Raw genomic sequence first — 11,449 nt, forward strand, 5'->3', positions numbered from 1 at the left:
AACCAGAAAAAACCTGGCCATTTTTGGGTCTAGAAGACTTGAAGGCCACTGAGTTACCTGAATTAAAAGTTAGTGAGAAGATCAAAGGTACAGTGATACCCAACTACACATACAAAAATTACCATTGGTTCTTTTTAAATGACTGTAAGTGATCTTGACCTCTGTATTAGGGCTTATCCAGATTTATAGAAAGTGAAATTTTGACTCTCTTGAAATTTTGACCCTATTGGAAATATAAGGAGTTATGTCAAGTGGGAGCTGCTAATACTTGGGATCAGGTCTGCACTGATGTGTTGGGAGACTTTGTGCCCTGCTTTCTCCTCTGTTATGTCCCTAGGTTGACAGCAGAGATCAGGGAGGTATGGCACTAGCAGTGTCACAGTTGTATTACATAACAGAGATAGGCCTCTGTTGCTTTTTATTCTCATTGGTTGTTTAGGGGCCAGTGAATTTCACTTCCATTAGAGCTATGATAAATAGATGTGAAATAATAAACTTAGAGCATGCTCTAGGGCTTTTAAGCATTTTTATGAGACTTTATTATTTTAAAAGATAATATTTTTGGTAGTTGCAACATTTTGGGAGTTATGTGTGAAGTAGTTTCTCTGCGATGTCTGGAGCTCGGTCTTTCTTTTTTCTCCTTCCCTTCCTCCCCTTGCCCCCACCTCTGAACTGTTTTCATTTTTTAGGAGATAAAGACAGACAAAAATGTCATTACCAAAAGCAGATTCTTTGAACGTATAAAATGCAAGTTGCTTAAATTATGCGGTATAAGGGTAAAGAAAATCACAGAGCAATTTTAACAAATTGCCTTTAACTGGATTGCACAAGCAAACCTCTCATAAGAAATCTTAGAAAGGTGTGTTTGAGGGTGTAATCTTAGCTTGTGGCTAAGTAGAGTTAAACTTGTTTTTCAAGTTGGTCTTGTATAACTTTCTCATGAGACAGATTGTGAGCATTCCAGAAAGAACACAGTTCGTCTGAAGCATGGTTTGATGATAAAATGCTGGTCCTGGATGCATCTCTTGTCTATTATGTTGTGATCTGTTTTTAGTCTGTGTTCTCTTTGGATGGGTTTTAAAGTATATATGTGCATATTTATTTGAAAAGATTATTAAATTAGTCTCAATGTTATCAAATAAGAGAGCTTTGCAAAATGCCCTTGAATATGTTAGTCAAGATGCCCAATCTATTCATCTTTACCAATACAATTGATACTTTCTTTACCTGCCAAAGGCAACTAGGTGATGTGTTTTATGGAAATTTTGCAGGTCTAAATGATCATTATCCAAATAGCTACTTATATATTCCTTTCCCAAAGAGGGTTAGTAGTACCTCTTTTTAGTGTATTGGATTTTATTGACCAAGATCCATAAACCATCTGAATGTTGTAAGAATGACCATGGGATTCTGCTGCTTTGAATTTCTTTCAGGATTTACTAGGGTTTTTGTTGTCATTCAAGTGAATTGGTAAGCGAAGTAACATTAATATAAATAAAATCTAATTTTTCTAATATTTAAGGATACGATACTCATGAAACATTTTTGTATAGCTGCCAAGTTTATGTACATAAGAGAACTGTTGATGCTCTATTACAGTTTAATTTGTTAATGAAACAAGATGGAGTGAGTTCCTACTGCACCTCTTTGGATGTTTGAGGCCAGGCACAATTAATTTATTTGTACTGTCTGTGTAGGCGTATGCCAGCTAATGTAGTGTAAGAGCTTTTATCTTTATGCTCATAATGAAGAGGGGCAGGTTTTTGGCAACTAGACAAGGATTTAGTGATGACTCATCCTCTTTGGATTGTAAAATGCTTTCTTGTAAAATCAGAAGAAAAAAAAGAGAGAAAACTAGCTCCTATTAGAAGTGGGCAGAGCCATTCTGAAATAGTTCATACACCTTATAAGCAAGCTGTGCAGTGAATGGAAGAGAGACTTCCTTAGGCTTCTAGATTTATTTTAGGTTTAAATGGTCCTATGCTAAAAATATCTCATAACAATACTGTTTGGGGGGTAAACTTTTTATGCTACAGCTGCTGCACTTGGTGTTTTAACATACCATGGATTATATTGCTAAACACCATAACTCATGCAACCAAAGTTTCACCTGTATTAATGCTTTATATACCAGTGGTTTGGGGGCAGTGTACTTCCTCTACCATTTAGCATTTCTTTCCTTTAACAGTCAGTCTGACTCTTGATCTGAACTGATTCTGTATACCAGCTGGTTTGTCTTATCCAGCTTCTGGGTAATTTGGTGCCACCCACATCTAGGGCGATTAAATAGAATACTAGGGTTGGCAGAAAGCTGTGGGTGTGTATTTGAGTGCAGAGTTTGATTCATTTTCAGTATGAAATTAAATGCTATTTGTATTTAAGAGAGACATTATTAGCCTATGGCAATGCAAGTTAGGTGAACAGCTTATGGGAGGAAGTCCAAGAATGGAATTTTGGTGAGGCAATACAGAATGGCTCTTTGAGAACCATATACAGTAAAAATAAACAAGAATGGCTGGAGTACATGACTGATTTCTCCCCCCCCCCCCAAGTGTTTATTGAAATTAAACATTTTTTTTCTTCAGGCTTTATGTGCATTCCCATCTCTCACTTGTGTGTACGCGCGTGCGCGCGCGCACACACACACACACGCACGTATTTGTTTTTACATTTTTTATGATGTCAGAAAATGGTAGAGTAGCATTTCTTATTTTATGAATGATCAAGATTTTTATTCTTGATTTGTGTTCCTCTGTCTTTTTGGATGCAAATTGAAATTCAGTTAAAATATACAAAAACATTAAATTTAAAAAATATGTATGAATTGAATACAACCATCTTAAATGTACTGATAAGTAAGAAGAAAAAACTTATCCAACTATGTGCTTTTAAAATGGATTTATTAAAACAGAAGTAATATTACTTGTAGTTAGGTTATTGACCTGATTGTCTCTGAACACATCCTTCAAGATTCAGGACTAATAGAATGTATCTTCTTACGCCTCATTCTTATTCATAGGTTGAAAGAGTTAGAAAACAAGTTTTGCAACTTTATCAGTTCCCAGTAGTCTCTCAACTCTGAATGAACCAAACATTGAACTTAGTGGAATATACTAAAATGAAGAAAACATCCACAGAAGTGGCTAGTGCTGCCAAAAGAGCTCTCAGAACCTCAACAAACTCTGGTTTCAGGTGCTCACCTGGTAACGTCCACTGATTCAATTATATGATTTCATTTAAAATGTTTGCAGCAAGCATGTACTGCTTGTATACTGACTGGTATTTTTTATTTTAAATAATTGTAATAGATTAAAGTAAGTTTAACCTTTTAAATATGACATTTAAATGCATTTTTATTTTAAAATAATTTACATGATGTTTAAATTCTGATTTGAAATTTTTTTTATATCTTTCTTTTATCTGCCCTGATGTAATCTACATTTTACCCTTCCTAATTAAAAATTCATACAGATAAAATTTCCTTGTATTCATATAATTTTTTTATTCTAAATGCAAGTATTACTACCATTTTGGGCAGCAGAGTGATTGACTTTAGACCTGCCTGGTATTTCTAGGTATTGACTTCAGGAGACTTTGACAGCTGAGCATCTACCTTAGAGTCCAAAGTAGTCCATAGCATTATCTTTAGGGACCTCTTGGAATATATATAGCATGCATTCTGTTTGTGAGACTTTCACCAGTTTTGATGATCTGGTATGCTGTTTTGAAGTAGGGTCAGATTTCGCCTTGCCACATCTGAAATGTGAACTTTGTTGTCACAGTTAGTATACCTACAACACTTTACCATGGCAGAGTTTGTATTTATTTTTAAACCGGTGCCAGAAAGTTAGTCTGGTTGGTAGGTTCACAGAATGTATCTTAAAGGATCATACACTGGCATATACTGCCAAACTTCCAAGCGCTGCAGGGCGAGTCAGAGCTGAGCCGTGATGCCCACCACCACCCCATATGGCTGGATCAGCGCTACACCATGCCCCCTTCCCTCTGCACAGGATCTGGGCCACAACCCTTTCTTTCTGTGGGGCTGGGCCATGTAGGTTGGTTAAGGGTAAGGCCATGTCCCCTCCCCACCCTCCACTGGTGCAGCCAGGCCATGCTTCCTCCCTCCTGTAGGGCTGGGCCATGGCTCCTCCCCTAGTGGGGCCATCTTGGGGCTAGCCCAAGCCCCCTTCAACTGCCCTGCTGGCTTGGGGCCAGGTTGCCCCCTTCCGCATGGCTGGGTGGGACCCCACCAGATCCAGCCCATAGAGGGACTGAGTACCGCCCATCCTGCCCACTAGGTAAAATGGTTGAGTACCACTGCCTGAGATTTTAGATCTCTTACAATCCTTTTAATGAAAAAAATCACTGGCGGGCAGCATTTGACTCTCTTACATACATACAAACGTTATAGTTCTTCAAATTTTGAAGGGAATTACAGTTCTATTAAAATATGATTATCAAATCACCTTCATTCATACACTGTGAATGCAGTTTTTATTCACAGTTCATTCACACATTCCAATATGGCAACTGAATAGGGCTCATCACCTCCTTAGTGGGAGCGGGGGAGAGACTGGGGCTGTGCTGCCTCAGGCCCTGCCCCCACCGCCTGCTCCGAGGTGCACTGGTGTGGAGCTGGTGCCGGAGCCTGGCACTGCTGTTTGGAAGCCTCCCGGCTGCAGCTGCCCCAGCTCTGGGGAGCTGCTGCCAGCCGGGATCCTGGGCTGCTCCCAGCAGGCAGCTGGGATGCTGCAAGCCCTGCTCGGAGCAGCCTGGGCTCTGTCGCTGGCAGCAGCTTCCCAGAGCTGAGGCTGGCCGCAACGTGCCAAGCAAAATGGCCTTGCGTGCTGTGCTCGGCACGTGTGCCAGGGGTTGCTGACCACTGTGCTAGACAAACAAGTGAGATGCATGCTAGGGCTTTGCAGTGGATCATACTTTACCATTGTAGAGAAATTTCTGGGTGTGTGCTCAGGGAGTAGCTAGTTGTTCCATGAGTATGTGGCTTCTGACTCAAACTGTCCTGTAAGGAAGGGAGAGAACACTTAGGATACTACTGCAACCCATGTGCTGTAGAAGCAGCTGCATGTGCAAAGGTTTGGCAGGATACTGATCTATAGCTCTGCCAGTGATCTGCTGTACAAGGTTGGCATACTTGGGCTCTGAGCCTGGATGAAGAATTAGGCCATTAGCAATTACATCATTAATAATATTTAATTATGCCTCTAAACACAATTTAAACACCAAAAGAGGAATTAAGTGATGTATTATTGAAGCATCAAGTCCCCCTTTAGAGAGAACCCGATATTGACCCCTGTAAATATAGTAATTTCCCAGTGTGTGAGTTCTCAAAATATTTGACATCTGTGAAATATTTAGAATGGATATTTGAGTTGCAGGGGAGCAGTTTAAATGTAAAGTAACCAAATGAATTTAAATTTTTATTTGGGGGCTTTCTTTTGAGGTGACACTATCTGCTTTCTTTTATGACAATTATTTAGGCAGAATTACAGCAATGTTCTATAAGAAGAGAAGCTATTTCAGGAATGCAGCACCTGCAAAAAGAAAATGAATATCCATGTGCCAGAATCCTTCAGGATATGGTGTATTGTCTGGGTTGTTTGACAAGAGTTTTGTAGCAAACCATAAACATCTGCAAAACATCTGAAAATCTGGCCCAGGGTTGGGTCTCTGGAATTCTATGGCATTTATAGTAATTTACTATTCCACTGTATTTATTTGTGTGTACCTTAGGACCAATTCCTATGGCAAGGGTTACATTTTTGTCTTGCTAAAGGCCACATGACTGACTAATGTTCCATACCTGTACAATTCCAGGATCTGTGAAGACATTCAGTGCCTGGAATGCATTTACCTGTCCCCATACACTTGACTGTACTGTGCAGTTAGAAACGGAAAAGCCACAAGTTCTAGTCGAAACCATAGACATATGTTGAGTATTTTTTTCCTTTGTGGAAATACTGAATAGACTGAAGTGATTCAATAAACTTCCTATACAACTGAGCTAAACATTCTAAAACCAAACCATGTGTTTTTTAAGTGAACTCTGGGCCTGGGCCTCATCCTGAGTCTTTTGAATTCAATGATAGCTGGAGCATCCAAGAAGTGAATCACTGGATTGCATGTCAGTCTCAGCAATGGGGCTGAGAGCACAATTCTGCTCACCATATGTTTCTGAGTAGTCCCACTAGGTGGGATGGCTCATGTGAATAAAGTGAGCAGAATTTTATGTAGGAGTCTTCGCAAATGCAGGTGCAACATTACAAATAAAGAGCTGACATTTTTCAGCTGGAAAGAACAGAAGGTTTGCCTTTTCATACACTTCTAAAGTACAGTAATTTTTTTTGTTTGTTTCACTCCACCGTTCTTGGGCCACATTTTCAAAGTGCTTGGAACTGACAGTTGGAGTCAGATTCTTGAAAGACTTCAGGTCCCATGTAAGCATCTAAAGAAGGATCAGAGAGTCTCAAAAGAGCTCAACACCAAGCCTGCCGAACTCTTTCAAAAATCTGGCAGCAGCTGTAGGTGCTAAGCTCATGTGGAAATTTGTCAAAGAATTCTGCCTTAATACACATCAAGCAGGAACAACACTAGACTCCTTAAAGGTTTTGCAGGACACTGTTTGGTTTGGTTATTTGTTTACTTTAACAAAGACAACTCAGAGGGTCCTTTAACAAGGGGTGCATGGGTCATTTTCCTTTAAAATGGCTTGCATAAGGATTGTCAAAAGAAATAAATTAAGCAACATCATTTAAAAGCCTTTGGAACAATAGTCTCTTCTACTCCCCTCCCTTATTGTAAAGCACTGGGCCCAGCTTTTGTTTATTTTGTACTGCCAGCCTAATGGTGCCTGATTGGTTGGTGTCTGATTTCATTCCTGTGGGTGATGTTAGAGACTGACCCAGAAGTTAGCTGTAAGTTTGCTTTTAGCTGTTGTTTTTGTGCATGTGTCCCTGTGTTCAAGACCCCTTTTCAGTCCTGGGAGGATTCTGTGTCAGACTGAAGATTCTTCATCTGCAACTCTAATGAGGAATGGTTTTAAAACGTTCTTGTGCTTGAAACTGCTTGGTTTCCTTAATAATAATAATGAAAAAAAATTCTGACCTATAAAGTTTAAGAAGTTTATCATTCAGCAATGGCTGATTGATATTAATTATTATTATACAGGATAGTAGTACCTTAAACTGCAAAGGTATTTTTGCTAAGTGCTTAATGAAGCTAAAATATGTATCTGTACCTTTAACAATTACTACTGTACAACATGTGCCCTTGTTTCTGATGGAAAAATAGGCCGTGTTTAGTTTTTTGGTTATCTTGTCTACAAATAGCCTTAACTTTGCCTAAGTGTTTTTCCCATTTTTCTGGATTTAACACTTGGGTATTTTTTCTTTCAGCAGCCTCTGACCCTCTCCTATGTTTCTCTTTGTTAGATAAGTAAAAGATGAGCTTTACTTTATAAGGACATAGTTTCATCCTGTTGTCCTCTGTTACAGTGCAGTCCAGTTGCTTGTATAAACATGACCAATTTTGCTTACTTTTCAGTTTATTCAAATGGCAATGCAAGGTTTTTGAGCTAATTTTTATCTGATTCTTTTTCTTCTCTTCATCTCCACATCTCTAGGGAGCTGCATGGTAAGGCATCTTATGTACGCATGGTAAGAGAACGTAACTAATTCCACGGGGAGGTTATCTATATCAGTGCTCCTCAGTGCAAGAGAAACAGCGTAACCCTCCTCTCCTTCTGTACCAAGTAGTCTGTAAAGGACTGTGAGAAGACGATGAAAATTTGCCCATGAGTTAGGATTTTGCTGTGTCAAAGTTTACAGCAAAATGTTGGTTGTCTGGCTCTGCCTTACATCCAGTAAGTTTGATACATTCCAGATAAAATGTCAGGCAGCTGCTTTTCTGAAGTCTGCAGCCTTCTGAGGAGGTGACTAATGCAGGCAAAGCTGCATATGACCCTTCCCCATATTAAGCCACTGTTTAATGGTGGCTGGGATCACCTCTTTCTCATGTTAAAACTTGATACACGCTCTGATTTTTCAGAGCAATACCCAATGTTTAAAACTCAGGAGAGATTAAATGGAACTATTCTTAAATAATGAGTCCCTTGGTGAGAGAATTTCATACGGCAGAGGTAGCATCCTTTGATAGGATATGCCTTTGGCAGGAACACAAGAGAGGGTTTCCTTATCTGGTGTAAATCGCCATAAATCCTTGTGTTGTGTGGAGCTATGTTTATTTACACTAGTTAGGGATTTGGCCCACAGAGACCAGGCCCTTGTGTGATGCAACAATAAGGCTCTGATCTTTCTTGAAGAATTACCCCTTTGTAAAAACCAAAGACCAGGGAATCTCAAATACTGTTAACTTAATACATAATTCACTTTCAAGAAAAAGAAAAAGGAATTCTAGATTGTAGCTGTACAGGCATTGGAGAAGTGAAGGGTCTGTATAATAAATAGACTGTATATTATTTATATAATAAATAGATGGTCTATATAATAAATAGTCCCTATTCTTTTCTCACCAGATTTATTATGCTAATTTCTAACTCTGCTGATTTCTAGGAAAGTGCTCCCAATTTACTATAGTATAAGTAAGAGCAGGTTCTGGTTCCTATTTGGTGGTCAGGACTTCAGTACTCTCTCAGTGGAGAATATAGAAAAGTCAATAGGACTCAGCTTGTTTTAGTATGATAGGTAAAAATAAAGAATTAGATCGGTGTGGAGGTGCCTAGGGCTTTGTTTACTTGTTTTATTTTTTGATGGGGCTCTAAGAGAGAGAGAGAGAGAGAAAGTCAACTCAATGCAATCTTCTCCCCATGCAATATCAGATGGAAATGGCTTCTTCCCTGCTCCTAAACAGAGGGCTGAGGCAAACATGGAAATGAAATATATTTGGAGGAGGTAACATGATTGACTGACCTTTGTGTGAAACTCTAAATCAGTGAATCTCAACCAGGGTGCTGCTGGTACTGTGGCACCCTGGGTACGGGGAGATCCTTCCAGGTGTGATGCAAGGTGCCACAGACTATTTGAACTTTTAGGTATGCAAACACCTACCTACATGTGATTCACAAGATAAACATAAAGATTTCAAATCGGAACCCATACTGTCAAGAACATTTCTGACCTGTTATGTTCTCTCTGAATTCTTTGCAACAGAACAATTGCTCCACTATTTTTCCGTACTCATTTGTTATAATATTCCAGGTATAGAATTTAATTTGTGGCAGGGCACTGTGTGTGGCTGCCACTTTAGGGCCCTGGAGCTGGCAGCTGCCAGGTGTCTAATGAGGGCAGCCATTTTAGGTTTAGGGCTGCCTATATAAACAGGGCAGTTTAGCTGCAGGAGGTAGGCAACAGCACCGCCTGGCCAGAGGGCTGCTAAGTTTCATTGGGAGGTAAGGGAGGAGCTATAGGGGTTGGCAGGGAGACTCCTGGTCCTGGGCATGACCTAAAACTGCACCCTGCCAGGAGTGGGTGGCTTGGTGGGGCTCCCAGTTGCATGGGAGCCCCGAGGAAATGCCAGACCAGTTACCACCCCAGTGAAAGGTGTGTCGGGGCAGCACTATGCATGACATTAGACTAAAGCCAAAGGCTTGTGATTTACTGTTGAGGTCATTGAGATGGGCCCCACCAGCGTTGACAGCACTTCAAACCGTGGTGACCCCACTGTTCAGTTTGTCTGTACACCAGATACTCCCTATGAAAGAAACGTGCTAATTAGCCCCAACCCATGACTGTAGCTTGGTGTTCTTCTCATGAGTCCTGGAATACGGTGCAGGACAACCTGGTCTGGTTCCACCTTATGGAGTGTGGGGCTACATTAATTATATGCATCAGGCTGAGATGGGGGTGACTACGAGCTCCGCCCTTGGGCCAGGCCCACCCTTGCCTAAGGCACCCCACCTTGACTTTCCTTCGTCACCCTTGATGTTACAATAATTGTTGTTAACATGCAGGAAGCTGCCCTAATTGTGGCCCTGGTGTACTGGGCCAGTTGCACAGCTGTGAACCACCCCTGCACCCTGTCCCATGCCTCTCGGATATCATTTAAATCCACTATTACCCCCTCAGCCTCTTACTGGACCAAAATGCTCACTTTTCCCCCCTTTACTGGGCTCTATCTTTCTGCTCCTTCTTGGGCCACACCCACTCTATGCCCTACTCTGCACAGTCATTTGGGTCAGCTGTCTGGCCCTACTCTACACAGCTCTTCAGGCTACCTCTTTCACTCATTCCCTGGACCTTTTACCCCTTGGGCCCACTAGATGGACCTTGGGGCCTGTCTCAGGCCATATTCAGTGGGCCCTGTGCTTTTTTGTTGGGGTGTGCTGCCTTTTCCCTCCACAGGGCACCCACAAGGCAGTGGGGGCTGAGGCTTTATGGCACCTCATCCTCCTCTTTCACTGGGTAGGCACAGGTGTGGCATTTCCTGGGACTGCCCCGCCACAGGCAGCCTCATCACACCATCCAACCCCAGCAGGGTATAGTTTTAGGTCTCACTCCAGGACCAACAGGAACCTCTTCCATCCCCACAATTCCTACCCTACCCTCCAGATGTTCCTTTCCTCTGGCTGTGAAGTCTTACTCCACTGGCTCCCAAGATGTAATTATCAGGTGTGCTCCTAGGGCCTGGGCTTATACTGGGGCGGGCAATTATTTTGGGCACCTGCTTAGGGGGTTTTAGCAAGCTGTCAAGGGCTGCATGGGTACCTTGCCCCTTGACAGGTGCCCCTCCCCCTGGTCGCCATCTGAGGACCAGAAGTCCCACCCCAAACTCTGACCCTTGCAGCTGGAAGTCCCTCCCCTTGCCCTGGAAGTACTCCTTCGGAGAAGAGGGTTTGATATCTTAAAACCAGAAAAAAACAACAACCAGATTATGTACTAAAAATCAAATGTTATATTTTTAATTCAATTAAAAAATATTTTTGTCCTGATACGTGTGTGTTTGTCCTTTATATGTAGAAGTGATTGCATAATAGCTCAAAATGCAGTCTTACTCTTGTATAGTGTTTGGGGTGTGCAGGGGTGTGAATGGGGTTTGTGGAGAGGTGTGTGTGTGTGTGTGTGTGTGGTATTTGTGGGATGTATGGTTGTGTCTGGAGGAGCGTATGGCTGTGGAGTTTGCAGGACGGGTTGCAAGGGGGGAGCCAATTTGGCCCTCACTGCCCGAAGCCTTGTGGCCGCGTTTGCACTCTGGCAGCTCCTGCTACCACCAGGAGGCCGGGAGCTGCTGGGGAAGGGCCTCTCAGGCTCAGGGGGCAGTGTGGGGGACTCCTGGAGCCATTGGGGGCAGCACAAGCCGGTGAGGATGTGGCCTGGGACGCAGGAAGCCCAGGCAGGTGGTGTGGAACTCCCATTGCACGCTCTTGAGGCTTGGGGCGGCAAAGGCCTGGCTGCCCCCCCCCCCATGGGTGGCC

General features: G+C 42.1%; 1 long non-coding RNA gene across 1 annotated transcript in view; it reads left to right on the top strand.

Annotated features, from left to right (window-relative positions):
• Window positions 1-3,473: 3,473 nt before the first annotated feature.
• The window catches only part of LOC109321129, a 13,865-nt gene continuing 5,889 nt past the window's right edge, over window positions 3,474-11,449 (top strand). Inside the window, exon 1 of the long non-coding RNA XR_002103978.1 lies at window positions 3,474-3,484. This is a non-coding gene — a long non-coding RNA (uncharacterized LOC109321129). The remainder of the gene's footprint in view (window positions 3,485-11,449) is intronic.

Source organism: Crocodylus porosus, unplaced genomic scaffold (genome assembly GCF_001723895.1).
Source record: "Crocodylus porosus isolate Cpor-Errol unplaced genomic scaffold, CroPor_comp1, whole genome shotgun sequence".
NCBI classification, from domain to species: domain Eukaryota; kingdom Metazoa; phylum Chordata; order Crocodylia; family Crocodylidae; genus Crocodylus; species Crocodylus porosus.